Genomic DNA, 21,569 nt, shown 5'->3' on the forward strand with positions numbered 1-21,569 from the left:
GTTGCTAGGCTGTTGCAGGAAACACAGCAGAGCAGTCAAAATTCTTCATGGTAATTGGTGGGAATGCTCCAGCCACCTCACTGCTGCCTTCCTCATCTTTCCATGGCAACCCTCCCTCTACAGCAGCCCAGGTGCTTGTGCTTGGATAGAGTAGGAGTTTCTGAGTCCTCTGTCTTCCAAATCACCCCTTGGAGCATGGAGGGAACATCTGTACTTTTAAAGAATGGGCATCATGTGATACAACAAATAACTTCACTTGCTCTAACCATGTTCTTTTTTTATGCTGGCAGAGACAGAAAACCTTGGAAAGATGCCTGAATCAGACCCTTGCATTTCTTTTGTGGAGAGTTCTGCTACCTTGTTTTTTAATGGGGAGAGAGAGGTGCAGAAAGACCTGAGTGTTTCTTTTCCTTCCCATGGTCTGAGCCACCACACCTCTCTGTGCTGGAGAGAGAAGTGGGCCCACACTCAGCATCTGATGAGCAAAGGAAAGGACAACCTTTCTTTCTCTGTCAGAGACAGCCTGGATGGGGCTGTGATGTCTCCTACAGGAAGCCAGGATGGTGGCTGGAAGGAACAGAGATGAGAGAGAGGTCAGGCACTGCCTTATCCTCATTTCTGCTCCCTGCTGTACACAAGGGACACAAGACACACAGGGAAACTGTTGGATGGTGCCCAGCTCTGCCAGCATGGGCAGAGTTGGGCATTGCAGAGCAGAGGCATCTTCCTGCTACCCACTTCTCTGAAGCATTCTCCATGCATGTTCTAGTGCTGTTATCTTTTCCCAGTCTGTTTTACAGGCATTTTTAACGATTCCAAGGGAAAATGAGACTCAACTGGCTGCTGGCAAACCCAGCCCAAAGCTGCCCAGACTCCGGGAGGTTACTACTGTGTCTGGAGGCATTACTCATCCTTGGTGCATGCTCTGTAGTTCCCTTCCATGTTGAAAAGGAAGAGGAAGAAATTTCCATCAGGCTCAGAAAGTTCCTTTCCATGCTGAACAGGAGGAAGAAATTTCCACTTGCTGGGCCAGCACAAGCCAAGACCCAGAGTGAACAAAGAATGGGCAGTGTATTCAGGGATATATAAATCCTCCTCCCCCAGCCTTGGGGAGTTTATTGCCCTCCAGTGTGGCTGTCATTCCTGAGCAGCCCAGGCAGGCTGTTAAATGACAAGGGAAAATTACCCAGTCTGTTCTCCAGAAGGCAAGTGAGTAGGAATTTTCCTCCAACTGGTTCAGGACAAAGTTAATGTAGGGAAAGCCATTAAAATTAATGCTGGTAAACAAGAATAAAAACCAGCAGGGTTGTAACGAAATTTGGACCAGATTGGGTTTCCCAGCTGTCATGCTGCACACTGTCTTAAAGGCAGGGGGCAGAGGGAAAGGGGGGTAAGCTGAGCTCAGGAAAGTCTTGCTGGAGAGGGCTGTAGGGTTGGGGCTGGGGCATCTGGGCTCATTTGGCACCAACTTTATGGTCCAGCCCTCTAATTCCCTCAGGCTGGCTGTCTTTTCCTGGGAAGCAGTGATGCTGCTTTCTCCAACAGTCACTACATATTTTATATATTCTTGTTATTCATCTGCTCTTCTCCAGAGGCTGCCCTCCCCGTCCAAGCCCTGCTGCAGGGCTCTGGCAATGTGAACACATCCTTGCTGGCTGCAGGTGTTTTGTGTGAGCTGGTTTGGGAGCAGATCTTGGGCTATTGGGGCAGCGACTTGCTCCAAAAAAGTTATCCTAAGTTCAGATAGGAAAGGTGTAAAGAGACACAGCTGTGTGTTACTGCTCTCTTCTAGGTAAACTGCTTTTTCCAACCCCACAGCATGCTAACGTGAGCCAGGCAACTTCTCCAGAATGTTTGGTACTGGATATTCAGCTGACTTGACACACTTTGGAGTAAGTCAAATCTAATACAACCAATCCAAAATTTCTAGCCCCAGACTAGAAGTAATGCCCCATATTTTCAGGTGACCGGTAGTGGTGAGAAGGGAGAGGTACAAAAGCAGTCAGCCACTTTGTTGCAGTGTCTGATGGAGCTGAATTGTATGTTTGGAAAAAATAAGGCAAGAATCTGAGCACCTTCAGCACAGACGCCAACATCCATAGAAAACTTTCTGCTCTACAAGGCAGTGAAAACAGCAGAAATATCCTTTAATTCCTCAAAAAATACCATATCCCTTGTATATCTTCCTAATGAGGCTGTGTTTGCTCAGAGCTCAATGGTTTTGATGGTCAGGTTCTGCCGGTTGGGTGGGTTCTGGAATGTCCATGCAGCAGCTCACAGAGCCAAGTGGAGCTGCTGAGATAAGGAGCTGTGATGCCTCCAGCCCAGGGCAGGGAACTAGAGCTGGATGTCTGAAATGATCCTCTGTGAAGAGAAGGAGGAGAGTCTGGACAGGACTTGCTGGAACAGAAAGCAGCGTGGAGAGAGGCCCAACACACAAACCTTCTTTTGGAGCCCTGTGGGAACCCACAGGCTGCCTCTGTGGGGAGGCATCAGCCCCTTCTTAGCAGTCAAGCTGCTGTCAGCTTGGTATCTCAGAGGTGGAGAGATTTTCTTTTGTTTTTCATGAGATATCACCAAAGAATAGGGGTGACAGAATTATTTTTGTGGCAGTAACTGTGCGAACCATTTTTTTCTTTATTTGGATTATTTGAAAGCTAAAACTGTTCATGGGTTTTAAAATGCATGTCCCCTCCAGGTTGCTTTACTTTGTTTTGTTTCTTATTCCCTCTCCCTTATTCCTCAGAGGGAACCATCCAAACCCACACAGTGTGTTATTTCTTTGAGAAATGCAATCGTTTTGCAGTCAAACCTAGGCTGGAAATGTTGCTAGTGATTCATTTGTCTGAGAAATTTAAAAAGGCTTGGATGGAACAGAAACCAGGCTGGTTCAGGGAGAGTTTTCTTGTGTATGAAGACCCGCTTCAGCGGGGGAGTTATTTTTTATTGGAAAAAGAAGTTTTTATAGGCTTTGTTTGGGAGACTTGGGCTCCAGCCATTCTTCTGTGGCAGCTTTTTGTATGGTACCAAGATCTGGAGCCTGCCTACCCCAGTTCCTGCTTCCCACACCTGCTGCATTGCAGAGCTCCATGATTCCAGTGCCAGTTCCATGATTCCTTTGTTCTCTAGGTCACTGCTTCTGCAGGGTGGGGTGGATGTGATGCCATTTTTTGCCTTGACTTTATTTTGTCTCACAAGTCTTTCCCAAACACAAGTATCATAAGGGTGCACTGCTTTGTCTTGAGGGCAGCAGGTGTCTCCTGCTATCACATGCTGAGGGGTCCAGGCCCTACATTCATCTTTAGGATCTGCTTAAGCTCCTCCTCACCAAGAACCTCCTTCTGAAGTTTGCAGCATCCAGCGAGGTTCAGACTAGGCAGGAAGGCAGATTCATGGCTGGGAACCACCACAAGTCCCCTGCAGAACACCTCTGTGGCCTCCAGTTTCCCCATCTATAAGCCAGGCATTTTTAAATGGTGTGCTCTTTGAGACATGGCTTTCTGTCCCCTCAGACAGCAGGGACCTGTGGAAAAACCTCCAGGCAGTGGCTGAAATCAGATGAGCTGATCTTGGGTTTCTGTGGTTGAGATGACTCCTGAGGTATTAGAAAGTCTTTTTCTCCCAGCCCCGTGACTGAAGAAGTTGAGATTCCTCAGTTCTGCTTTTCAAGATTGTTTATTTTCTCTTATCTGTTCCATTCTTTCTCTGACCTGCTGAGGTCTGTCCAGCATGTTGGTTTGTGGCACAGTCCCTGCCCTTGGGGTGGTGTTAGCTTTTTATACTAAGAACTATGTGTACTTTATTTACAATAATTTTCCAATACCTATCACCTATGTTAGACAGTCTGTCTCTATTCTAAACCAATCAAACAGTGTCACCATCACAGCAGAAGATGGAGGACAAGAAGAAGGAGAAGAAGGACAGGACATGCCCAGATTCCTCCATCTTGCCTCTTGAACCCCCATGCTAAATCCCCAAAAATTCTACTTTTTCACCCTGTGACAAATTACCTATTGTTCTAGTCAAACTCTTGTGGCCTGTAAATCTTCACACAAAGTTGGTAATGGTTTCCATGGGCTAAAATCAAAGGCACAGGTGTTTTTGACTCTGTACCAAGGTCCCTGAGCCCCCTGCCAGGGTCTTGAATCACCCAGGGCAGCCAGAGCAATGTCCTGGGTTCCAACAAGCCGATATGTCCCATGCCAAGAGTAATCCCAGTTTTGGGGGGCTGTTCTTAAGATCTCCATGGATGTCCCAGAGTTAGCTTGATTGGAGGCAAGGAGTACCATGGAAACAGGACTGGGTGAGAGGCTTGGCAGGGGTCAGGAATGGTGGCAAGTGCCAGTCTGCCTGGAAATAGAGCAGGAAGCGGGCTGGAAGGAGGAGACCACCACTCCTATAATGACTGCTGAGAGAGCTGCCACCTCTGCTGCCTAGAGCCGGCCAGACCCATGGTGTGGCTGCTCATCCCCAGTCCCCTGTGCCTCCTCCCATGCTGCTGTTCCTATAAATAGCCCGGTGGGAAGCGGAGCATGGAGCCACCACAGATGGCCCCCAGTTCCACGTGCAGTGGTGTGTGAGATCCCAGAGAGGAGCTGTCAATACTTTGCCTCGAGCCAGCCATGAAACCTCATTAGAAATGGTGTCCTCTCCCTTCACCCCCCTCACCCCCTGGCTTCCCACTCCGCCTCGCCTGCGTTCAGGCACCCTTATTAAACATGCACTCCCAAGCAAGGAGCGCTGACTTTCCCTTAATTGAGGCATAATAATTAGAGCATTAACACATTAGGAGGGTGAGACAGCATGTTTAGCTTTTGTGATTAATTATCTGAGGATTGTAATAAGTTGTTAAGACATTAATTACTCTGGCATGTTTATTGCTCTTTATTGCAGAGCAGACACTTGGTAGCAGCAAGTGCTGGCTCGTCTGGAAATAAGAGTGAGAAGTGGTCTGGTGGGAGCAGACCACCTACTCATCCTCCAAACTGTGAGCTGCTGCTGCTGCTGTCAACAAGGTGGGGAAATCCCCCTGGCTGTGCCTGGTAACCAAACAGGTTTATTTCCCACAGATGGATGTAGAAATGGTACCGGAGTGCCTTAGGACAGTCCAGGACCTGGAAAGTCCTTTCTGATCTTTTCATCTGGATTTTTCTCCTCTTTCAAACAAAGTGTTTCCTTCCTGGTGCTTTGAGCTCCCCCTGATTTGGATCATTGTGTTGCCAAGTTTGGTTAGCATGGCTCAGTCTCTGTCTGGATCTTACCAGGAAGATTGTCTGTATTAAAGACAGGCTGAAGTTTGGAGCATCAGCAGAGGCCTGAACCAAGACTCCACTGGCCTCCCTCACCCTGCCATTGGATGAGTTTTCCTTTGGAGCTTGGGGCAAGAGGTTAGGGGAGGTGTTGGAGAGGTTTGCACTGCTGTAGCCTCCTGTTTGCACAGCAAGCTCCTCTGTGTACCCTGGACAGCTCCAGGTGGGTCAGTCATGCTGGGGCTGATGGTGGAGTTCAGGCCTGGAGGATGAGTGGTTCTTGTGTGTCCCTGAAACTCTGAGAAAGAGAAAACACAACATCATAAAAACACGTGTCATCAAACCAGCAGGGTGATGTGGTGGACCTGTTCCCAGTCTTCTGCTCTTCCCATGAAATACTCATGCTGATGGACCCTCCCTGCCCAACTTCTCCTTGCAGTTATCTGGCTGGGAGGAACACAGGAGATGTGATGGCAGCACCAGCACCTGCCACAGATAAAGAAATCTGGGAGTATTACAAAAAACAAGAGGGTGGGGAAGCCATAGGAACAGTGTGTTGATATCCATTTCCTTTGGGACCCCTGGAACCCAATGTTTCCTGTCTCTAGGCTGTTCTGTATCCTTATTGCAACACAGGGGGATCCTCTGTTGCCTCTTTTTAGAGTTAAAACACAAAATGATCCTGACAGGTCTTTGTCCTTCCAGGACTGTCCCAGTAGTCACTTTCCCTGTGGCTTCCACCAGCTCAAGCCAGTGTCACTGTCACTCAGTAGTGTGAATGGCTGTGGAGGAAAATTCCCTTCCCTGTGCATAATCTGGGACCTGTCCTGTGTCAGCTGAATGTGATTTGCTGCCTTCAGCCCCTCAGAGCCTGGTCTGGGACTGGCATTCACTGTCAGGGCCCTGCTCTCTGCATTCAGAGTGTGGGATGTGCCAGCCTGGCGCTCCCTGCTCCGCCCTGGGGACAAGGCAGGTCATGACTTATGCATTTTATCATTACAAAGAGAATTTCCTCTAGATGTGTGCAGTAAGGCAGCGGGGCTGACCTGTGATCCTGGCACTGAGCAGCGTTAATGATTCCCCTTTGCAGGTAATAAGCAGCAAATGTACATATTTTGGGGAGATCTGAATTTTTTTTTTCTCTTTTTAAGACTGCTGTCTTCCTAGGCCAGACTTAATTAGCAGACCTCATTATTTCCTGAAATGTAACTTGACTTCTATTGAATGAGAATTGTTCAGTGGATGGGAAGCAGCAGAGCAGTGCTGCAATATTCATATTGTTTTAATTGCAACATTAACATTTCATGCCGCTCTTGGCACACTTTCAGGTGCGGCCCTTCAGCTCAGTGCCACACTGTGAAAGGTTGGATCAGAACAATTAGGATAGAGTGACTGGATTTCTGGATTTTCTTTTTTTTTCCCTTCTATTTTAATGAACATAAGCTTGAATTCAGTCCCCATCCCTTCTTCTGTTGGGCAGAACAGGGAGTCACCACCCCTGGAGTGTAAATCCTTTTTTTTTTAGTAAAGGATGTGCTGTAGCACATGTTTAAATTGTCTTTTTGTGGAGCTGCAGCCCTACAAGTACAGGTGCTATGTGATCCACCAGGCTGAAGGCGCCTCCTGGGACTTGACCTTTACCAGGTGACTCAGAGAAGTGCCAAAACGTGTCTGGCCAGCTGGGATAGTGTCACAAATGAGCTGGAGGGGAAAAAGGTTATTTCTCACTTCTCAGTTTCTGCCAGGGCTCTGGAATGCCTGAGGCTGGAAATGACACTCGAACAGATACTGACTGGGTTAGCAGTGCAGATCCTAAATGAGCACAGGGATCACCCTGCTCCATCCCCAAATTGCATACAGGGCTGTGCTTTATGACAGGGGGGTCAGACAGCTCTGAGATGCTGGGCTCAGGCTGAGCAAGGCTGTATCACACTGGGGATGTGGGAACATTAATTGATCTAAGGGAGAACCAGGAGGCTGCTGTATCCCCTTCAGAAGGAAGAAGAAATGTCTCTGAGGCTCACTCTTTGCTCCTGAGGGAAGGACACCCATGCTGTTCCCTGCCTGCCCCGTGCTGGCTCTGGCAGGTCCGTGCTGGGGCTGGTGGGCAGCAAGGACCTGAGTGTGGAGGAATGGGCTCCCTCTCAAGTGCCACCCATCAGTCAAGAGCTAAAGAGCAGCTTGATGTGTAAGTGATCCTGCTGAGAGCTCAGCAGGCACTGCTTGACTCTGGGCTGCCTTCCTGGCATCTCCTGGCAGCAGTCTGTGGGTGGAGCATCTTCCTGGAAGGTGAAATCTCTGTCCAAGCAGTGGAGAGGCAATGGGAGAGCTGTGGGGGTGAGGGAGCTGCTCGGCCCATCAGTTCTCCCCCTTGGAGCTGGGTATGACACTTCCAATTTAGGCAGCAGCTGAACTCATCCAGAGGTCTGGGGTGGTAATTAAGGATGGTAATTAAGGCTGGAAATGCAGAAGGAGAAGGGAAGGGCACACATTCCATCTCCATGGGCTTTCCAAAGGCTCACGTGCCATCTTAGCTGGCTGGATCTCCTATCAGCCAAACAGGCCTGGCACCTCTCCTGTTGGCACAATGTGCCATGGGATCCATGAAAGCTCATCCCCTCTGGATGTACTGTTTGGGTTTGGAGTCTCTGCTGTCCAGTAAGTTATTTGTGCTGAACGGAGCATCTCCCTTCCCTGGGATATCTACAGCATCTCTCCCACACAAATTGTCTGATGTCTAATAAGGGATGATACACTTCAGTTTGGGTGGTGCTAATAATGTCTCTCCTCTGTTTGGTAGTCTGTTCCCATGAAATTTATAGACTCTGCCTCCAAGACCTCCGTTGCTCTGTCACATCAGCTTGAAATCTGTTTGCAGTGTCAGGAGTTGCTGGGGAGTGGGCAGAGGACAGACGGATGCAGCAGGATCGCATATGCCTTGTGCTCCTCGGGAAACCGGGCTGGGAATGCGCAGATCCGGGCACGGGGGCAGCTGTGGCTCGGATCGTGGGGCTGGTGCTCGGCAAAGCAATCGCGCGGTGTGGGAGGAAGGTGATGAGCAGGGAGCACGTTCCCGGCGTGGCCCCGAAGGGAAACAGCCCCCGCAGAGGATGAACGAGGATGAACGAGCCAGCCCGGAGCTCCTGGCTGCTGTGAGGAATTGCCTGGCTAAAGGATAATGAATGCCACAGCAGGAGACAGAGCGTTTCTCTGAGGCCATTCATCCCCTTTATCACCCTGCTAACAAGCCCCAGAGCGGCTTTAGAGAGGCTTCTCTGGAGCAGCAGCATCCCTCAGCCCTGCTGCTGGCTGGGTGCTGCTGGTACAGGGGGTACTGCATGGGGCAGGAGGCCTCAGCAGGAAAACCACGGAGCACCTCTCAAATTACACCTCCACGTTTGGATCTCTGCTCTGGGGACTGTGCCTTGGCTTTGGTTGGGCTGGCATGGACACCATGCCCTCCTTCAGGCCCTGCGTGGTGCCAACTGGGAGATCCAGATGTAAAAGCCAAGCATCCATCTTTTTTAAAGTACTTCTGGGCAGCACCCTTAGGAGGATTGCTCCATCCTAACTCCCAGCTTGCCTAAGATTTAATATCTGTAAGATTTATACAAGACCCAAGAGGAGTTTGGGGCTGCCAGCACGTAGGGGTGAGTTGGTTCTGCTTCACTTGCAGCACAGCTGAGGCTGTGTGTGAGCCTGGTGAGAGGAGGAAAGGGCAGGAGTGATGTGCTCTTCATGAGAGCTAATAAAAGCTAATCCATCCCTTTGCTCCAAGACAGTGGGAAGCATTAGTGGCTGGCTGAGTGCCTCCTCCACTGCTGGGTGCCTCTGCCTTCCTGCTGGCTGGGAGCAAAGCGTGTCCTCCGTGCTGGGGAAGGATCTCTGGCAGAGCTGGGCTGCCTGCAGCTGCTCTCTGTAGCTGCCATGCCTCCTGGGAAGGAAAAACTGCCCGAGAGCCCAGACAGGTGAGGCTGGGAATGAGGATGGACATCCCTTGGGCAACCTCTCATGGCAGGCCTCAGCTCCAAGCAAGTGCCTTGCCTCTGCTCCAGGGCTTGGGCCACGGCTTGTGGGAGCAGAGGAGAGCATCACCTCTGGTTTTTGAGGAACGTTTGAAGGAGCTGGGGTTGTTTAGCCTGGAGAAGAGGAGGCTCAGAGGTGACCTTATTGCTCTCTACAACTCCCTGAAGGGAGGCTGGAGACAGCTGGGGTTGGTCTCTTCCACTGGGCAGCACTGACAGAACCAGAGGACACAGTCTCCAGCTACATCAGGGAAGGTCTAGGTTGGATATCAGGAAAAAGTTTTTCACAGAAAGAATAATAAAGTAGTGGATTGTTCTTCCCAGGGAGGTGGTAGAATCACTGTCTCTGGATGTGTTTAATAAAAGACTGGACACGGCACTTGGTGCTGAGAGGAATTGCAGATTTGTCTTTACAAACAAGCTGTGGGTCTGCTGGGAGATAAAACCAGCACTGGGAGATAAAAGAAACAATGGGAAAGATTCCACTGATTGATGAATGGAAAAATATAATTGCTTTTACAAATAAACTGTAGGTTTGCTGATAAAATGAAATTAGACATTGAGACATGAAAGAAACAATGGGGAAGAAAACCCCCTAAATTCCATAAGTATTAAAAATGAAAAGGGAGGGTTATACATTAGAGGGAAATCTCTGGTATCAGGCATTCTGGGCAGTCTGTACCTCTCAAGTACCTCAGCCAGTGGGGCAAGAGAGAAGGGAAAGGTGGCTGGGAAATTGGGATAAAAAGGAGGCTGCATACTCCAAAAATTGGAGAGATCCCAGGGGAATGCCCCATGGCCTCTCCCTTTACTCCAATAAAGCCAGAAAGGACTCCTCTGTCTCCTTTTTGGACATAAACCTCTGGTGTTTGTGGATTAATTTTCTTAACAGCGCTATTTTCTTAACAGTCTAGTTGAGGTGTGAGGGCATAGGTTGGACTCGATGATCTTAGAGGTCTCTTCCAACCTCATTATTCTGTGTGATTCTGTGTGACTGGTGTATATGAGACCCTCAGAAAGGCTGGAGCCAGCGGAGCCCAAATTGATGCCCAAATAGGTTGGAACACCTTCACCAAACAGCCTGTGTGCTCACCTGTGCACTGTGTGTGCAGGTACGAGCTGTGCCACCCTGCCAAGAGTGATTTGTGTCTGGGGCACAGTGGGTGATCAACTAGAAATAATTGCCTGTAATTGGAAGGTTTTACTTTGTCATCCTGTGTGTTTTCTTAATTTCTCCTTCTTCTCCTCCTCCAGGTTTAGCTGTTGGGGAATGCATTCTGTGTGGTCTGTGGGTAAACACCCCACAAACAGTGCTGTTGAGAGAAAGGAAAGCAAACAGGGGATAACATGCTGGTTTTGGGTGTCCTCAACAAATGCTGGTAGTGGTTTTATAGGGGCAAAAAAAAAAAGAGAGGAGAAAAGCTGCAAAGCTTTGCAGATAGAGGGGGCAGAGTGCCATGAGAGATAATTGGGTGGTTCCAGTGAGGGGAGAAACAGCAGGAGAGCAGCAGGTGGTGGGGATGGCCTGGAATGTGTTTGCAGAGCTGTGGAGCAGAGGAGGAAGTGTATCATGGAGCCAGGTGTCTCCTTGAGTGTGAGCAGCAAGAGGATTGTAATCCTGAGTTTCTTCTCTCAGGTTTTTTTTTTTTTTTATCAGGAGGGTCTCCAAGCATTTTAAAAGGAAGCTAAGATCACAGATTGAAAAATTTCCCATCTTGGGGCTTCAGTGACTAAGTTTGGAGCCAGCCAGAGGAATATGTGAGTGTTAAGCCTTTGTCACAAGCTTTCCTCCCAAAAATTCTGCCCTCTAGACCTTGGCCTCTCTCCCAGACCCCTGTGCTGACCAGAGTGATGATGGGGAGCTCACTGGAGGCCAGTCATGTCCCACGGGGTGGCACAGGACATGCTGCCTCCTGAGGCCACTGCTGTCAGCTGGATTGCCTCTGGAACGGAGGAGGTTGGCAAACCAAGTGGCCTTTCAAAGCAGGCTGCAATTTAAAGGGGTGCCAGGCCATGTGAGGCCCCCTGACCTCTCAGTGTTTTGGGAGGAGTTCACTTTCAGCCCAGAAACATCTGGTGCTTTTTCTTCCTCTGCCAGCACCATTAAATGTCGAGTTGAAGGGAAACACAATTCATCACCTTCCTCGTGGGCTGCCATTCAGCCAAGAGTAACAGAGATTAGCCTTCAATCACACGAGGGCTGGAGCTGAAGGAAACCTTCCCGAGGACACGCTGGAGAAACATTTTCATTAGCAGAGGAGAACATGATGGAGATGAAGTGGCCCTTCACCTCGGCTGCCAGACCTCTGGCCTGCCTGCTGTTAACAGGGAGTGCTGGCTGAGGGGCTGGGGCCAGCTGCAGGGCTCTGAGTGCTGTCTGCATCCAGATGTGAGCAACAGCTGTGACACAGCAAAGCACTGCTTTTATAGGCTGCTGAGGGGTGGTCTTGGTTTTCCTCCTGCCTATGAGCTCTCACTGCTAGGAATAAACTGTCTCTCCTGGCTGAAAGGAGAAAACATGTGCTAGGGCACACACCTGAGTGGGTATGGGCCAGAGAAACAATGTCCTTGGGTGATAGTGTCCATGGGGCCAGGAGGTATCACAGCCTCTGCCTCCTGCAATACATTTTGCAAATTTAACAGGTCTGCCTTGGCGGTAGTAGAGGCTTTCTCTGCTCCATGGCAAGCTGCTCCACAGCTCTTTGCTCTTACTCTGCATCTCCCCAAGGCAGTTGAGGTGCCCAGGATTCACTTCTGCTGTTGATGTTGAGGAAACACCCCCTGGACCCCAGCTGGGTGCCTGGCACAGGGCTGTCTGTCCCAGTTAATGGGAATTATCCAGCAGGATCCCTGCAGCCCTGGCTGCCGTCCCCCACCACCTCACCTCCCCAGGGCTGGCGTGCTCCTGACAAAGGCAGGCTCCATCTCTTTCACTCACAGCTGAAGGATGCCTTGCCTGCTCCTATCTTGCAGGTTGCAGGGAAATCATTTTAATTTGCGTGGCACATTCCTTTGGGCGTAAGTTGGGGGAAGGAAAGAAAAAATCCAAAAGAAACTCTGGCCATTCTGGGTATTTTTAGTTGTTTGCAAAGGACCATTAATATCTCTTTCTCTCTCTCTCTCTCTCTCTCTTTTTTTTTTTTTTTTAATTCCCTGCTGTCTGTTCTCTCTCAGGGGCTGCCTGTTGTGCTGCATTGACATCACATCTCTGTGGTGAAGGTAAGCTGGTTCTCAGTGCTCCCTGAGACACAGACTCAGTGGGAGCCCCATCTCTCACTCTCCCTGGGTGCCCACCACATGCCCAGCCCTCTGAGAAGGAGCTCCCTGGCTGGGAGGGTGAAGGCTCCCAGATATTTATGCCTTTTGGGATGGGTTTTATCAGGAATGGGATTTGAGCTCCCTGAGAGAGAGGTGACACAGGCTGGCAGCTGGGGAATTGGTTTGGAACATCAGAACAAATGGCTGCTGTAATTCTGGAGCATTCTCTTGTTAAGTTACCTCTCATGTCACCCTCCTCCATTTCAGAACTGAGAGGAAAACATGGCTCCTGAGCATTTTTCCCCCTATGATGCCTTCACCTTGCTTGTATTCCCTTTTCTCCCACGATCTCAGCTGGCTGGGTCTCACTGCCAGCCTATTGAAAGGAAAGGCACGTGCTGGCTTATGGAGGGAGAGAGACCTGAGACAGGATAAATCTGTATGCAATGAGAATGGGGGGAAGCAAGTCAGCTGCTCTGACACTTTTATTATGGAGCCAGGCTGCTTGGGGATGAATCTTTCTTGAAACGTGTTGCTGGATGACATTTCTACCAGGTCTCAGCAGTAACCTTCACCAAGCCTTGCTGCCCAGCTCTGTGCTTGCCTTTTCCTGGGACAAAGAGAATGAATATCAGGTGGAAATGCCACAGGCAGCAGGGATCAGTGGGGCTCGATGCACCTCCAGTGAGTCTGAAAGCACCTGGAGCTCTTCAGGCTTTGGTGACTCCAGCTTAAGGCTGCATGTGTTGTTTTGCAAAGGACTTGTGGGCTCCTACACCAGTTTCTCATTTCAGAAACAAAGAGGATTCAGCAGAGACCAAAATGAAATCCTCCTCAGAGTTGTCCAGAAGGATGGATAAGTGCAAGAAAATATGATTCCATGGCTCTGGAAAAGGAGTATGCCCTTGTTTAGTAACCTGGTAATGAGGTGCTGGCTGTGCTCCGTGCAGAGGCTGGAAGCCACAGGAGATTTGGGGTTACAGGGAGGGCTGGGCAGGGTTTGCTGCCCTCTCAGCTCCTTTCCTGTATCACTGTCAGTTTAAATTTCACATCAAGAGCGTGATGTTATGGCTGGCGGTGACAACAGCAGAATGTCACTGGCAGAGGTGAAATCTTTCCCTCCATGAGGGTAATTCTCCCTTCCCTTTCCCCTTCCCCTTGGCTTGTGTTGGGCCCTGCTGGCTCCTGGTGCTTTGCAGGGCAGGCCCTCATGCTGCTCTGGGGACAGCATTTGCTGTGCTGAGCAGCATTTCCTGCTCTCTGGGTCAGTGGCTCCCTGTCTCTGATGCCTCTTGGCTGCACAGTGACCTGGGACAGAGGGAAACCCCCTCATCACTGCCTGAAACAACCTGGGGCCATTGGATCACTGTCTGTGTGATCGTGGCAGCACTGCACAGACTGGTCCTCTGCCATGCTGGCAGGCTTGTACCACTGGAGGTCTGCCAGGGATGTCCCTTCAGAGCCCCCCTGTGCTCCTTAGGGCCAGGCTTAAGCCAGGTCTGGGTCTGAGGGGCAGCCTTACATGTTAATGATTCATGTTCTCTGCAGGCTGCCTGTCACCTCCTCTGAGCAGGGGCTGATCTTGTGCAAAGGTGCCTGTGCCCCCCTGCTCCAGCAGCCCCTCTGCCAGCATCTGTCCCCAAGGGCCAGTTCAGCAAAGCCTTGGACCCTTGGGGACAGATGCTGGCAGAGAGGCTGCTGGAGCAGGGGGGCACAGGCCCCCCTGGACCCTTGTTCTGGGTCCAGTTTTCATGTTCCAGCTGGTTATGGAGAAAAGGATGAAGGTTCCTGCTGCCACCAGGCCACAGTAGAAAACAGAGGAAGGGGACTGGCCTCTTAGTGTGCTTAAAGATCCAAAAGTTTAATCTGACTCTGCTTCTCTCTCAGCCCTGATCCTGTTGTATCTTTTCCATCTGACGCCTGAGCCTTTTTTTGTTTTGCAATTTTTTTCTTGTTCCCTTTTCCCCCTCACTTTATGAAAAATGGCTTTCCCATCTGCATCTGTCAGGAGTCTGCCTGAGCTGGGTGCATGGCTCAGTGAATATACAAATGTGTGGTTGGGTCATGGCCCCCCTGACAGGCCAGAGATGAATTCCAAACAGGAAGAGCAGGGAGAAGAGCTTCTGCTGCCTCTCATGGTTGTTTTTGTTATCCCAAGGAGGTGTGAGAATCGCCTTTGGGAGCAGTGCTTCCTTCTGCTCCTGCTCTGCCTTACCAAGGATCAGTTCTCTCTCATCCATCATCAGATGAGTCCTCCTCGCTCCTATCTCAGCTGCTGATGGGAATGCTGGGGAAAGGGAAAGCTTTTTAATCCTGCTTCTTACTGCTATTCTTTTCCCTCTGCCTTTTGCATCCCACCTGCATTTGGCAGGCTGGGGCTTGAGGACACTTGCTGGTCCAAGTACTTTTAAAGACAGTTAAGGATGAGGTAGAGGGAAGGGCATTGTTTTGTAGAATCATAGAATATATGTGCCCTGTGTAGGAATCCACAAGGATCATTGAGTCTAACTCCTGTCCCTGCACAGGACACCCCAACAATCCCACCATGTGTCTGAGAGCATTGTCCAAACACTCCTTGAGCTCTGGCAGCCTTGTGGCTATGACCACTGCCCTGGGGAGCCTGTTCCAGTGCCCAATCATCCTCTGAGTGAAGTTCATTTTCCTAATACCCACCCTAAACCTCCCCTGACACAGCTTCTTGCTGTTCCTTTGGGTCCTTTGCTGGGCACCGCTTTGACCTAAGCCCCTTAAAGGGCTTGAAGTGCAGCTTTGGAATTTTTCAGCAGTGGTGCACGAGTCCACATGAGATGCCCTGAAATCACCCAGATGCTCCTGCACATTTCAGCCTCTCTGTGTCCCCTTTCCCTGCTGCAGGTGAGCAGTGCTGTGGGGCTCTGCAAGGAGGAGTTCTTGTATGTATGCTGTGTAACTCCAGGGTCTCTCAGGTGCCCAGAGGGAGCTGAGAGCCTGCCCTGACACCCAGGGGTTTGCTGAGCTGCTCCTGCCTCTTGGCTTTGTGCAGGCTGGTATGGGAGCTGCGTCCCTCAGCCCCACGTCCAGAGAAGCCAGGTGGGCTCAGGGGAGCAGGCAGGCAGAAAATGACGTGAGTCTGTCCATCCACGCTCTTGCCACAGCTACCTGGTCAAGGAGGGGAGGTTCCTGGGAGGGCAGACCCCCACTTTGGCAGGAAGAGAGAGCAGACAGCTTGAGCTGAGCTCATTTTTTTCACCAAGCAGATGGATGTTCAGTGGGGCCCCACGAAACCCCTCTCGCTCCAGGCTGCAAGCCCACCGAACCAAAGCGTTGTGCTGACATGGAGAAAAACATCACTCCATTGATGCTCAGCCCGAATTGCTGCTTCCATTGGAGTCAGGACTCAGCAGCAGCCTCCTCCTGCCACCAGCTCCCAGGAGGAGCCAGCTGCACACCTGCATTCAGGCGAGCAGGAGGAGCTGTGCAGCCACGAGGAAGGCACCGATGGCGGATTCCTGCAGCATTCCCACCCCGCGGGGCTCTTGGCCAGCGAGCTTTGAAAGCTCTCAGTGCTCCTGCAGGTGAGAGCCAATTTGTGCGCTCTCCTGCCCAGGTGCCATCTGTTCGTGGGATTGCCCGAGCGGAGGATGAGCACGGCGGGGATGGCGAAGGGAAAAGGGCTGCTGGGCTGGGAGGGATGAGTTTTTTAAACTTTCCTTGGGTATCTTCAGCACTTGTGGCTGCCGTCGTTGCTTCTCGTGTGCGCCGCGGTGGGGAAATCACAGGCTGTCATTTGGTGTTCCTGGAGCGTGATGGGGCGCTGAGGCACCGCTAATAGCAAACCATCATTTTCATGCTAATTTCCTCCCATTAGCTCAGGCTGGGGGAGGCTCAGCCTGGGTGGAGGGAAGCCATTAACAGATGGAGAAAGGGGGGATGTGTGGGGATTTTTTCTGCACCCCCAGAAGGGACTTCCAAAAGGGCAGATGACTAACCACCACTGGGAAAATTGGTAGGAGGCACTGGGGTCAGTGTGTGGTGGATGTGTGGGAGGCAGGAAGAGCAATGCCTTGTTCCAAATCATCTTCTTGTAGGGATTTCTGGAGCGCTTCAGACTTTGGCTTGAATTTGGTGTTGGCTGCTTGTGGCCAGCCCTGTGTGCCCTGTGACCCAAGGGATGCTCAGAGTGCTGGCAGGGCTGCAGCTGGTGGCATCGTTGTCCTTCCAGCAAAGAAGACAAGCAGGGGTGAGTTTAGCTGCTGTCATCCTGGGAGGGGCTCCTCAGTGCAGGAGCCTGGACACCTGTGTTGGGTGATGGACTCAAGGCAGGGAAATTTGAAACTGTTCATGAAATAGCCAAGAGCTAAAAGAAAGAAACCTGCCCTTTTGCCACGAGAACAAGGTTAGCTGTCCTAAGCTGGAGAGCTGGCAGGAGAAACCCAGGGGCTCACTTTGGAGTCAGGAAGGAAACTCAGCCATTTCCCTGCCCTCTCCAGAGGTGGTAGTCCCCAGTTCCAGCCTCTTGGTCAGTCTCCTCTGGCCATGCTGGCCAAGTGGAAGAGCCTGGGCTGCTGTAGGTGCCTGGAGCTCTGGGGGTTTGAAGACAGATGACTGGCTGCAGGACTGTAAGGCCTGTTTGGGACTGTTAGGGCAGCAGCCAGAGAGGTTCCTCTACCATTTCTAGACCAGCATGGAAACGTTTGGACTGAAGGAATGTGAGCTCAGATGCTTTGTCTCTCTGGAAAGAAACTGGTTGCCTACTCATGAAGGGACAGCACTGTTTGAAGTCAAGGGCCCAGTGGTGTCCTGTCTGGGGTGTGACACTTCTCCTGAAGGCACACCAGCCTGTGCTGACCTAGACCCCTGGCTTCATCATTTCATATGGAAGCCTATGTAGATTTTTTTAAAACCCACTTAAGGACCGTTTTAAAACTCTTTTGTTATCTGGCAGAGGAGCAGGAGAAGGACAAAAGCAGCCACAATAAACCAGGAACTGGTTAAATGGCAAAGGGATTGAAAGCCAAGAAGGGGCCATCCTGCCAGGAGGACAATAGCACAAGGCTACATTAGTGGAGTACCAGCTATCAGATCCATCTCAGTGTGGAGCATGACTCACTGTTTTTAAAGAAGCTATTTCCATCTGAGAAAATGGCTCCTATATTTTATAAAGGCTTTTCCCAGCTTTGGTTGAGGAGAGGAAAGAAAAAGTGAAGGGCTACTTTTTCCTAGTTGAGGAGAATCAAACTTTCCTTCAAGCAGCTGAGCAAGGAAGTCAGCACCTTACATGTTCCCAGGAATAACACAATCCAGTAGTTTTGGGGGGAGGAAAGAAGGGAGAATGAAACAGCACTGCTGTTCCCAGTTCAGCACTCTGAATAATGAGCCTGCAGGCTGGAGGGAGAGCTGCCTCCCCAGAGAGGCCCCTGCGTGCAGGAGATGGACACAGCAAGTGTCTCACGTGGGTCGCTGTCTGAAGAGATGTCTCTCTAATTTTCTACATCACTGAGAGCACAGCACAGCAGCATCAGTCATTGTCAGCCTCCCTTCTGAAAGCCACCTCCTACCTGGCTGTGCTGTGCTGTCCCCTGGGCTCCTGCCCGTGCTGGGGACTGCAGGTGTCCCGGGCAGCAGCACTGCAGGCACTGTCCCCACCAGGGAGTTCTCATTTGTTGTGTTACAGCCTGCTTGGGCTCCTGCCTCCACCCCTGGCACCTGCTCCTTGCCAGCGCTTCATTTCCAGATAAATCTTCCCCTCCTGGAGCCACAAAAGGCCAAATGCTCCCTTTATCCCCACTGAGGAGAAGGTGTGGGGCTGCCTCATTCACTGTGTGCTGCCTGAGGGTGGGCTTGGTGCTGCCCATCTGAGGATGGGGAAGTTGGGCTTTGCAGTTCCCATGGAGCCATCAGGACATGCTCAGGACCAGCTTCTTTGCCCCAGCTCTGGGCATGGAGCAGCTTTCATGCAGTGCAGCAGCTCTTGGTCCCTCATCTCTCTTTCTGTGAAGCCCCCTGCTCCTTCCTGTGTTTGTCCAGGACCCAGGGGCACTGCTTTGGCAGGAGCAGAGGTGCTGGGTCTTCTCCTGGCCAGGCACACTCCTAGGCTGGCCAGAGGGCTGGTGGGACACAGACCTGTGCCTGGGGCTGTTTCTTCTGCTGCAGCACAGACACAGCTGATGGGTTTGCTGCCTCTTGCTTCTTCATCTCCATCACGTGCTAAATTGGGTGCTCTTCCTCAGTTGTGGTGGCTCTTGGACCTACCAAAACCTGGCTGACTTGTTCCTGGTACCATGATACAGAAGTTGTTTGCAGCCCCGTGTCTGACTCCGTGGGCTCCAGCTCCAGCTCGAGAACCAAGGACTGAGCTGCTTTCCTGAGCACAGCCTTAGAGAGAAACATTTTCAGAAGAAACTCTTGCAATTGCCACCTCCCTCTCAGCCTCTTCAATGGTTCCTGAGAGCTGCTGAGCATCCTTGACCTCTCTCTCAGGATGGTTCCCTGCATGTGTCAGCCCTGCTCTGGTGTTGTGGAGCTGTTGCTGGCGCCTGTAGCAGCTGCCTTGTTTACTTCCCAAGTGCTGCCCTTTCTGTAATGAGCTGTAATTCACCCTGCTTTATGCAGGGCTCCAGCACACCTGGGGGGCAAGGAGGCTGTGCCATCAAACCACCTCCTAGGCTGCTAGCTGGACCTGGGATTGCTGATCTCCTGGAGAGGTAAAACAGGCAGGACAAGGGGGACCAGATGGAAATAGGGAATAATTACCTGGCAGGGTGAAGGGGCTGGCTGGGTTGGGAACTGCTGGGAGCTGACACACAGGTGCAGATGGATGGTTATGGCAGGCAGGGTGGAGGGATGAAAGATGCCTTTTTAAAGCATCTGCCTCCCTCTCTTCCTCTGCTTTATAACCTGTTTTTATAGAAGACTGCATGAGGAACACATTTTTTTTTATTAGCAGCTTGGGAGTGGAGGGTAATAAAGATTAATTTTTAAAAATAATTCTTTGCATTATCTTTTAATTTCCTGTGGCAGGGTTTGACTTTTAAATCTGCAAATGGACTTAACTGCTAATGTGCTCATCAGTTCAGAAGTGGCAGCCAGAGGAGCCGTGGGACTCAGTGATGGTGGGAGAGGCCCCAGAGTCGAGCCTGGAGCCCCAGGAAAGGCTGTTTCACAGTCTTCCCTGGCCAAGAGGACCCATTCAGGTCCTTCCACAGCTGTATCTCCATCCCAGCAGACTGGGAGAGATCTAATCCATGCTGCAGCTCATGGTGTCTGAAAAACCCCATTGTGCTTCCTTCCACTGATGGCAGTGATGAAGCTCCTGTGAGGAGGCAGGGGGGAAGCCTGATGTCACCCTGCTGTGCTGCTGTGGGTGACAGCTCCTTGCTGGACCTGTGCTGAGCTGTGTGGGATGGTGGGCATGGAGCTGTCCAGGCCGGCTGGGCTCCAGTGGTTACAGCCCTGGGGAGTGGGGATGGAGTGTGAGGAAGGGGATGGCGTGTCAGAGAGAAGTGACAGCACTGGGGATCTGACAGGAAGGGCTCTCCCTGCCCCCCTGCCCCACAGCATCCATCCCAGCCCCCAGGAGCACAGACCAGCTGATGCTCTGCTCGGGAGTCTGGCTTGCCCTGGAGCTGGAGCCTTCCCTGGCTTGGGTGAGCTCTCACATGCCCTGTAAGGGCACCAAGGTGGCTCTGAGCTGGGGACAAGGGATGCCTAGCATGCAGATAGCCCAACCCCACCTTTCTTTGACCACTGGCCATCTCAGAGCTTGTTTTTCATTACACAGCCCTGTGGTTGAGTTTGCTCTGAGTTTCTGATCTCCCTGTAGACAGCATGGTGAAGGCAGAGAGCAGCTTCAAGGAGAAGCAGCCAGGAGCCCTCTGGCTTACACAGGGATGAAAGCAGCTGTGGCTCAGGTGCCTGGGATGGGCTTTGGGAAGGCAGAAGGGGAAGCCCAGTGAAGGGGGGAGCACAGCTGGAATGTTGATTGAGCCCTGAAAAGGCTTTTAACTGGATTGTATTGCTCCTGTGCTGGAACCAGGAAGAGGATGAGGGGTTTTGGAGATGCCTGGGGATGGGGAAGAGCCAAGTCCTGCACAGGGAGGGAGCATTGTGACCCAGACTGCTCCCTGTGCCAGATGCCATCTGGAGCAGGCTCGGGGCATGCCTGGGTGTCTGTGTGTCCTGGCAGCCCTGGACACCCCAGCTCTGCTGACCCAGGGGCTGTGCTCCCCCTCCTCCCTCTGCACACCTGGAACAGGCATGCAGGGTAGCTCCAGACTCAGCCTGGCCTCACTGCTGCTCCCACAGCTCCCCTGGGAAGAGGAGAAACCCACCTGAGACCATCCTGGGTCACCCCTTGCCAGGTCACCTGTGTTTGTTGGCATTTTGCTGGGCAGGGCTGTCCTGGGCAAGGTCTGGCTCTGTGGGCACCGTGCAGGGGATGTGGGAGCTCTGCCTTTGGATCTGTGCTGCTGCCTGGCACCAGGAATCCTGCCTGGCACCAGGAATCCTGCCTGCAGCAATCAATGTGGTCTGGGTTCCAGTTTTGTACTTTGGCAACAGGCTGAGCTCTCATCCTGCTGGCCAGGCTTCATCCAGCTGGATCCTCTGCTGTCCAAGGGAATGCCAAAAAGCTTTTGGTGCCTGTGGCTGCTGCATGTTTGGGGTGGGAGAGCTCATTCCTCAGCCTTTTGTTTGAATTCTCCATTTATTCAAGGCTTGGACAGAAAAGGAACCCTGCCCTCTGCCAGGAGAAGTTCTCCTGATCTCAGGAGGGAAACTGAGGCTCAAAGAGCCTGTACCTCTGGCACCTGAGCCACACACACATCCACCCCTCTGTGTACATCTGCCAACCCCTGGGGCCCAAAGTACTCTGAATAACCACAACTTTGTGTTTTTCAGCCAGAAGAAGCATCATTTGTTAAATTTTCCGGGTGTCAGAAAAACTGGGAAGACAGCAGAAGCCTCTCCTGTCATGGTGGGTTCTTCTTTTTTTTACCTTGTGAATTCACAGAGAGAAAAATGGAAATAAAAAGCAGCAGGGAGAGAGCTGTTAAAAAGC

The 21,569-nt window shown here is 51.4% G+C and overlaps 1 long non-coding RNA gene across 1 annotated transcript in view; it reads left to right on the plus strand.

Moving 5' to 3' along the window:
- LOC118689620 (uncharacterized) overlaps nt 1–21,569 on the plus strand; it is a 90,050-nt gene that overhangs the window by 46,472 nt on the left and 22,009 nt on the right. The window contains exons 4-6 of the long non-coding RNA XR_004980655.1: nt 10,932–11,032; nt 12,449–12,493; nt 21,410–21,485. This is a non-coding gene — a long non-coding RNA (uncharacterized LOC118689620). The remainder of the gene's footprint in view (nt 1–10,931; nt 11,033–12,448; nt 12,494–21,409; nt 21,486–21,569) is intronic.

This window comes from Molothrus ater, chromosome 9, assembly GCF_012460135.2.
Source record: "Molothrus ater isolate BHLD 08-10-18 breed brown headed cowbird chromosome 9, BPBGC_Mater_1.1, whole genome shotgun sequence".
Classification (NCBI taxonomy): domain Eukaryota; kingdom Metazoa; phylum Chordata; class Aves; order Passeriformes; family Icteridae; genus Molothrus; species Molothrus ater.